The sequence below is a fragment of the Nannospalax galili genome, unplaced genomic scaffold (genome assembly GCF_000622305.1).
Source record: "Nannospalax galili isolate Female #2095 unplaced genomic scaffold, S.galili_v1.0 scaffold55, whole genome shotgun sequence".
NCBI classification, from domain to species: domain Eukaryota; kingdom Metazoa; phylum Chordata; class Mammalia; order Rodentia; family Spalacidae; genus Nannospalax; species Nannospalax galili.
Window position 1 is genome coordinate 2,138,417 of NW_008337640.1, and position 7,643 is coordinate 2,146,059.

General features: G+C 40.4%; 1 non-coding gene across 1 annotated transcript; it reads left to right on the plus strand.

Moving 5' to 3' along the window:
- Window positions 1-6,522: 6,522 nt before the first annotated feature.
- On the plus strand, window positions 6,523-6,649 carry LOC115070284. Its single transcript, XR_003849467.1, has one exon. It is a non-coding gene; the product is annotated as a small nucleolar RNA SNORA40 (small nucleolar RNA).
- The last annotated feature ends 994 nt before the right edge of the window (window positions 6,650-7,643 follow it).

Below are 7,643 nucleotides of genomic sequence, written 5' to 3' on the forward strand. Positions count from 1 at the left end.
TGATTTCTGATTCTTGTATGAGACTCAAGCCTTCAAGTTTAGGTCTGCTTCTTTTTGTGAATTTTATTTGTCTTTGTGATTTACTTTTTGGGCATGGAACGCTGGTTCCTCTAGGCTTCTGGTTCTCTCTTTTGATTTTATATTGGAGTGGCCAGATTGTTTTTGTCTTCAGGTGTTCCCACAGAGGCCCAAGTCAGATGAGGATCAGATGCTCTCAGCCTTTCTCCTAAGGTCTGGATCCCTCCAGGAAAGACTTTGGCCTCAGGAATCTGGGGTCTGGACTGGCCTGGGAGCAGGGCCCAGGAAAGATGCTGGTCTTGGGCAGCTGTGGCCTGTCCGAGACATCCTGGGGACTGCAGGGAGGAACTGCCAAGGGCTCTTGGGGACTGCAGGGAGGAACTGTGTTGGTCTGGATGCAGAGGATCAGGCAGCCAAAAGGTCAGCCCCAGCATCCAGGGAAGAGGCTGGCAGGTTGTGCAGCCCAGAGAAGCAGAGGGAAGTGAGAGCAGGGCCAGGCCCAGAGGGCTCCTGGGGACCTAGAGAAAGAACTGGGTTGGTCTGGATGCAAAGCAACAGGAAGCAGTGGTGGTCCCCTGCTATCTGGGGTGCCAATACAAGGAATGGGACAGGATCTAGGGTAGGAGGAGAGATGGGGTGTGGTGGGGGTGGGAGGTGGGTGTGGGGGGTGTGAATGAGGCTGGGGGAGTCAAGACCCAGAGGGTATATTTAATTGACTTACCCTGGGTAGAGGCTGGCATGTCTGAGGATAAATAATTTTGAGTCACTCTGAAAGGTAAGACATAAAATGAAAGGTAGTGATCTTAAAAATGTCTCTTATTTTGAAGAGTTAGTATTAATAAAAGATGATTAAATGAATGCAAAAGGCCAAAGCTCAATACCTCCTACTCTTTATTTATATGAAAATGTAGCTTTCATTTAATCTGTTTTGTAACAGAGCTCCAAAGAATATATCGTGGTAAAAGCTTGCTTGCACCTTTAAGTAGCATAACTTCACAGATAACTACATTAATTAATTGGAAAAGGTAATATTCAGCTTCCCACTTTGATGAAATGAAAAAAAGAACACAAACTAAAAACAGATCAGCAGCACTTCAAAGTGATCAAATTATTTTCACACTGAGTGGATGGATTCACAGAACATGTAAATTTCAAAAGGAGAGCCAGAATGCAGGAAACAGGCTGACTCTGATGGTTGGTGTGTTTGTTAGAGGAAATCAGAAAGAGAATCCAACTTAGCAACACGGTGAGTTGGATAATTTATGATAATGATAGATGTTGTACTAAACAGCATATACCAAATTTTAAAAAAGTATAGAAGAGCCAAAATTTTGTTAGTAACTTTTAATGTATTTGAAACCCCACAAGATTTTTTTCAAGTCTTATTGGCTTACAGGTAGCTTGTCTAAAATAAATGGAGACCGTTCTTTTTATCTTCTTAGCCTGGTGAATATAGCAATATATTCAAGAGACAAGTTAGTTCGAGGGAAATAAGTAAGAACCCGAGACGCTACCTAACTGAATGAACATTTCTTAAAAATTCCAGCAGTAATTGAATTAGAGAAAAGTTAAGGATCATAGGAAAGGCTGGTAACGTGCAGCTGAGTGCCGTATAGATTGGATGTCAGTGAAATGGTTCTGACATGGAAGTAGGGTCTACTGAAGAGAATGGAGACTAGTGAGAGGGCATGCAGGTTCAGGAGAGAGTCACAGGCAAGGGAAGATGGTCAAAACACATGGCATAATTGAATGAAATGCCATTGTGAAACCCATCACTTTGTATAATCAATATGTGCTAACAATTTTTTAAATGTTGGTTTTCTGCCTGACCCCCATTCTCATAAGTAAAGCAATGCACCCAAAAGGAAACATACTGCTTTCCCTCTTAGATGACATCACAGGACCAATTCCTGGCCTCTCTAAGGTAGACCCACCTTCTGCCACACCCAGCCTTGCACGGCACCCTTCAGAAGGAACCCGTGGTTTCCTCATTTCTCATCCTCTTCTCAACAAATAGTTACAACATGATGTTTTTCGGAAAAAAAATTCTCCCCTCTAAGGGAAAATGTTCCGTGTGTCATACCACTCTTTAATCTTTTAGTATTTGTAGCTCTGGCATCCTCTTTTCTAGGAAAACACTGATCCTTGTTTGGAATTAATCTCTGGCTCTCCAAAGTCCTGGGCAATTATGACATAAAAGACCATCCACATCCTTGTCTGTCTCCTTCAGTAGATTTACTAGCATCTCTAGAACCCTTCAGTATGACACAGTACTCAGGATGTACCTGGTGAAATAAACCCAACAGAACAGAAAACTAGTCTAAGTCAGTGTTGGTTAAAGAATGTACAGAGACTGGGAACTGCGGGGGGCTGAAGGAAAATGTCCCCCATAGGCTCCAAGTGTTTGGACATTTTGTCCCCAGTTGTTGGCACTGTTTTGGGAGGTCTTAGAAGGTGTGGCTATCCTGGATGAAGCATGTCACTGGGGGCGGGCCTAGAGAATTCTTAAGCCCTGCCAGATCTCCAGTTGCCTCTCTTGCTTCCTGTACCTACTTGATGATGTAGAGCTTAGCTTCTGCTCCTCCTCCAGCCACCTCTGCCCCCATGCCTCCTCGCCAAGATGGACTGTAATTCCTGGAACCATAAGCTCAAATAAATTCTTCCTTTCATAAATTGCTTTGGTCAGTGGTTCTATCACAGCAACAGAAAAGTGAGTAAAACAGTAACAGACTGGAGACTGTGTGCTTCATACTCTGCAGTGATTTCAGAACTTGAGAAAAGGCATAAGGATTTTTCTTTCAATTTAACATTGTCATGTTATTCCATCTTGTGACACATGTCATTGAACAGAGTATAGATCAATTTGGCTACTGTCAAATTTAGATGGGGAGTCAAATATGTCATGAGACACGTCATAATTATGAGCAGAATGAATGCACTGCAACATATGATAATTTCAGGTTAAACAACTGTAACTCCCAAATTGTATAAACACAAGAAAACAAACATCTGTTTACTCTTGTAATTTATAATTAAAATATTTTTAGTGATTTAAAATTATGCCTGACACTCCCACTCCATATTTGACACTATTAGCTAAGTAATGTGTAGTTTTTATTTGCATTTCTAATTAACAGCAAAATAAGCCTCACTAAAAACTAGATTATTTTTGGTTCTCCAAAATAAGCATCTCTTTAAATATGTATATAGGAAAGAATAAAATGTAGATGATAGAAGCAATTCCAAAGAAGTCAAACTAAAACTGGATTCCTTTTTCTTGGAATCATGCCTCCCCCAGACATGTTTGACTTGATTTCCTTGTGAATAACTGTCAACTCATGAGTAAGGGTGAGACTGTGCCGCTGACAGCACAGATACGTGTGAGGTCTAGATAGCTTTAGGCTCTGCAATCCTATTAGCTATGCTCAATTAATTACGAAAATGTAATCAACAGGTTTGGGATTGAAAAGAAAAGCAGGTCTACTAAGTCAGCAAATTCATAGCTTAGGGAAGAGTGTTTTCTGATTGCAGGCGTCGTTTGCAATACAACATGAGAATGTGTATACATCACAGCTCTGACTATGAGCAAAGAAATAAATGCAAATATAAACATTATCCTAGCAAACAGTCCTCCAATTCTTCCAGAAATGTACTTCCTTAGTGATATTATAACAATTTCTGTATTTTATCTTGTTCTGCAAAATATATCATTGTAATCCCAACCTTTCTACTGATATGTACTGTAGAAAGGAGACTGAGGTGGCCAACTCCACACACAAATGTCAGATTTTACGTAAGAATATTTGAGGGAAAATTTTTGATAATAAGAAGTTAAAAAGCTTTTCTTTTTGATTAACTTTTCTAAAAGAGCTTTCTACTCATTTGTGTGTATCATAAACCTAATGGTATTATTAATAAATTGTGGAACATTATAGTAATTACTAACAAAGCAACCTTAAGGATAGAGATGAATGATAGCATTAGATAACTAGTAAGAGATTAGCAGGCTTGCAGGTCATTAAAGATGTATCTCGCCCTCATGATCAGTTTGAGGTCCTAACTCCTGTGTCCTTGGTGACAGGTCCATTTTGTTAGTGAAAAACTGAATGAGGAAAGAAGTGAGGAAGCATCACTATTACCACTTTTTAAGATTTAAAATACCATCTGAAAAATAGGAAGATGGGAGCAGTAGGCTTTGTTGAAGAACGATTAAGGGAAGGCTGTTTCCTCCTAAGGCATGGCTATATTATAAGAATATTTTTATTGCATTATATTGATTGATTGATTGGGGTAGGGCATGTCCATGCCACCATATGGGTGAGGAGCTCAGAGGACAACTTGCAGGAGTCAGCTAGCTCCTTCCACCATACGGGCCCTGAGGATTGAGCTCATGTTTTCAGGATTGGTGGCAGAACTCATTGTTCAGTGTGAGTTTTGACCCTCCTCCTTTACTTGCTGAGCAATCTCACCAACCCCAACACGGCTACTTTTATAGCTTTATTTTTATTTTTTCTCCTTAGAATTTTCTCTGTTACATCATTTTTGGTCAAAAGAGTGAAACGTGAGTTGCAAAAGAAGCTTCTTTGATGAGTGGTGACTGGCGTATTTGTCTGTTAAATATACGAATCCATATTTAGCATAAAACAAAAAGTTAATTTGTCTAGGGATATGATGGCCTTAGAATTTTCTCTAGAATCTGTGTGTATTTGCCTATGCTTACAGAGCTACATCTGAGTTCCCTCTTATTGAGTGGTCTTTAAATCCAGTTTAGGTAGCTGTTGATTACCCTTAAGATAAAAATGCTACTACTGCCCCAATATAGTTTGCTGTGCCAGTCATTGTTGTGGTTATTAGGCTTTAAAGCTGGGGTTGGACCACTGATGATATTCCTCCTTAGCAGCTCACATAGTGTTCTCCAAAACTATGAGAGCTAGCCTTCAGGGTGGAGGCCTCCAGGTCAGTCCATGCTCCAAGTCCTGTGTCCAAAGTATGTCCTGTCTTCAGCAATAAGGTCTTACTTTCAAGTTCTGGGAGACAATCAAGGGCTGTCATAATAGCCTGTGTAATTTTGGGAGTCTCTTGGACTACCTTGACCAACAACTCAAACAGCGGTTTCTCCTGCCTGGCACTGTTTCTTGTTATATAACCTTCAGCTGTACATATGGACTCATGTTGTATATTTAATTTTTCAGTTCAAAAAATTAATACATTTACCTCTGGTTTTTCATATCAGCTAAGCATTACTTATCTCTCCTTTCTCCCTGTCTAACTCTCCCTCCTCCCTCCCCAGTTAAAGTACCCCCATTTTCCCCATTTCACCTTTGATAATACCTATTTCCTATGATTCCCCCCTCTCTTTAGCACTTTTTTCCCCTTTACATCCATGGTTCCTTGTATAACCCTCCCTCCCAGTTAAATATCCCCTTTCCCCTCATCTACCCTGGTAACACCTGTCTCCTACTATTGTTCTCTCTCAGGCTCCTTTCCCTTTACTTCCCTGGTTCCTTTCCATTTTCCTGACTCTTGCAGTAACTCACATATAAGGATTTCGTGCTAAGATACACAAATGAGGGAGAGCATAGTTATATCTTTGGTCATGGACAAAGACTGACATTCTGAATTACCAGGAAGACTGTAAGATTACTATCTAGCAGAGGCTTTTAGTAAAAGTATAGACATACCACTGTTTCTCCTTTCCCTTGAAAGCTAATCCAAGTGGATCCATCAATCAGGTGGACAGGAAAACACCCCTCAAGAAAGTTGTCTATTCCAGAGATGTTAAGATATAATATAATAAAGCCCGCTGTGTATGTGGGTCAGCACAGTGGTCTGTGTGGTCATTGCTTACTCTCTCCCCATGAGAATGTCTTACAGTGATCTCTCTGGCAATTATCCATTCTAACCCTGTGAGAGGATTTTCCTTTGCAATGGTTCTTTTAGTTTGCCCAATCTCACCATTGAGTGTTTGCTGTTATTCTGTAATAAACCCTTCCTGTATTCTATAGTATACACTGTGTCTCTTCTGAATTCATTTGGCAGAAATTACAAAGACTGGGTGGCTAGGGAAGCCATAGTCAGATCCCAGTATTGATAGTATGTATAAGAATTGGAAAAAAAACTGCTTGACTTATGGAAATTAGACACTGTCATTTGAGGGTATTTTAATGATGATGATGATAAATAATAAGTAATAATGGCTAAAAGCTTCTAGTATCTTTATCTGTACTATAAAGCACACCTAGAATCTCCATTCAACAGGATAAGACATCAAATTTCCAAGATAGAAATATCAAATTATTCTTTTAGCCCTTCCTAAATGTTATTTGAAGTTTTATTTTATTCCAAAATGAAATCTACTTTTACTCTACATAATTATCTATTCTTTCCAAAATTGAATATGATTATTAGTAAAAGTGATAAATTACTTTCTGGCAACCAGGTGTCAAGGTATCTGATTGGGAATCAGAGAACAGGCAGAGTTAGCAAATAAAGAAAATAACCTGTGGCACTTTGTGTGTGTTTGTTCAATGGGTGAACAGAGGCAGGAAAGACAGGCGCAAAAATAAATCCTCTCTTGCATCCCAGAACCCATTGTTCAGTGTGAGTTTTGATACATACAAGAAGGAATATGACAAGACATCTCAAAGTGATGATGTTGAGAGAAACGTGGTGAAGGAATGAGGAGCAACTGGGCAGCTGGCCATCAAGTCCCAAGAGACTGAATGCTTGCAATGGATCATGTGAGGCTCCTTATTACACAAGATGAGTATTAACCTGACCATAGGCAATTCTCTGTTGATCTCAAAACTCTGAACTCATGACTTGGCAAGTAAGAAAGAAAATAAATTTGGAGCCAAAATGGCAGCAGAGCCAGAGCAGGGTCAGCAGCAGAGACTCTCGCACATGACTCTGAACCACTTCATTTTATTAAAAATCTTGATGCAGCCGGGCGTGGTGGCATACACCTTTAATTCCAGCACTCGGGAGTCAGAGGCAGACAGATCTCTGTGACTTCAAGGCCAGCCTGGTCTACATAAAGGGTTCCAGGACAGCTGGGGCTACAGGGTGACCCTGTCTCAAAAAGACAAAAAAAAAAAAAAAAAAAAATCTTGATGCTTCTATATTGATCTCAAAATTCTGAGCTGAGGACTTGGCAAATAAGAGGGAAAATAACTGGGGAGCCAAGATGATGGAGACTCGTTGGCCTGGCCTCCCATATACACCTACAGGGCAGAGCTGGCCTGTCTGCCCTTGGGTCCTGGTGGCACCCATGATTGGCTGACCATCATCATCACCCGGTGGCTGTCAAGACTTGGCTTCAGTCCTCAACAACATTAGGAATCTAAGAACTTTACAGATTTTAGAAAATAAACTAGAGGACACTGGTACAAAGCCATGTATGAAACTGTGAAATATCCCAACTGCCACTCAACCTTGGACTGGAGACCTCTGAGCTAACTTCTGCCTGCTGTAAGGACCTAGCTTCTGCTTTTACCCACAGTACAAACCATGTGGGGAATCAAACTGTTGGAGAATGCCTTGGGTGATAATTAGATCACTGTGCTGAATGAGGATTTGAAACAGCCAAATCTGCATGCAAGGACTGAGAGCAACGAACTTTGATA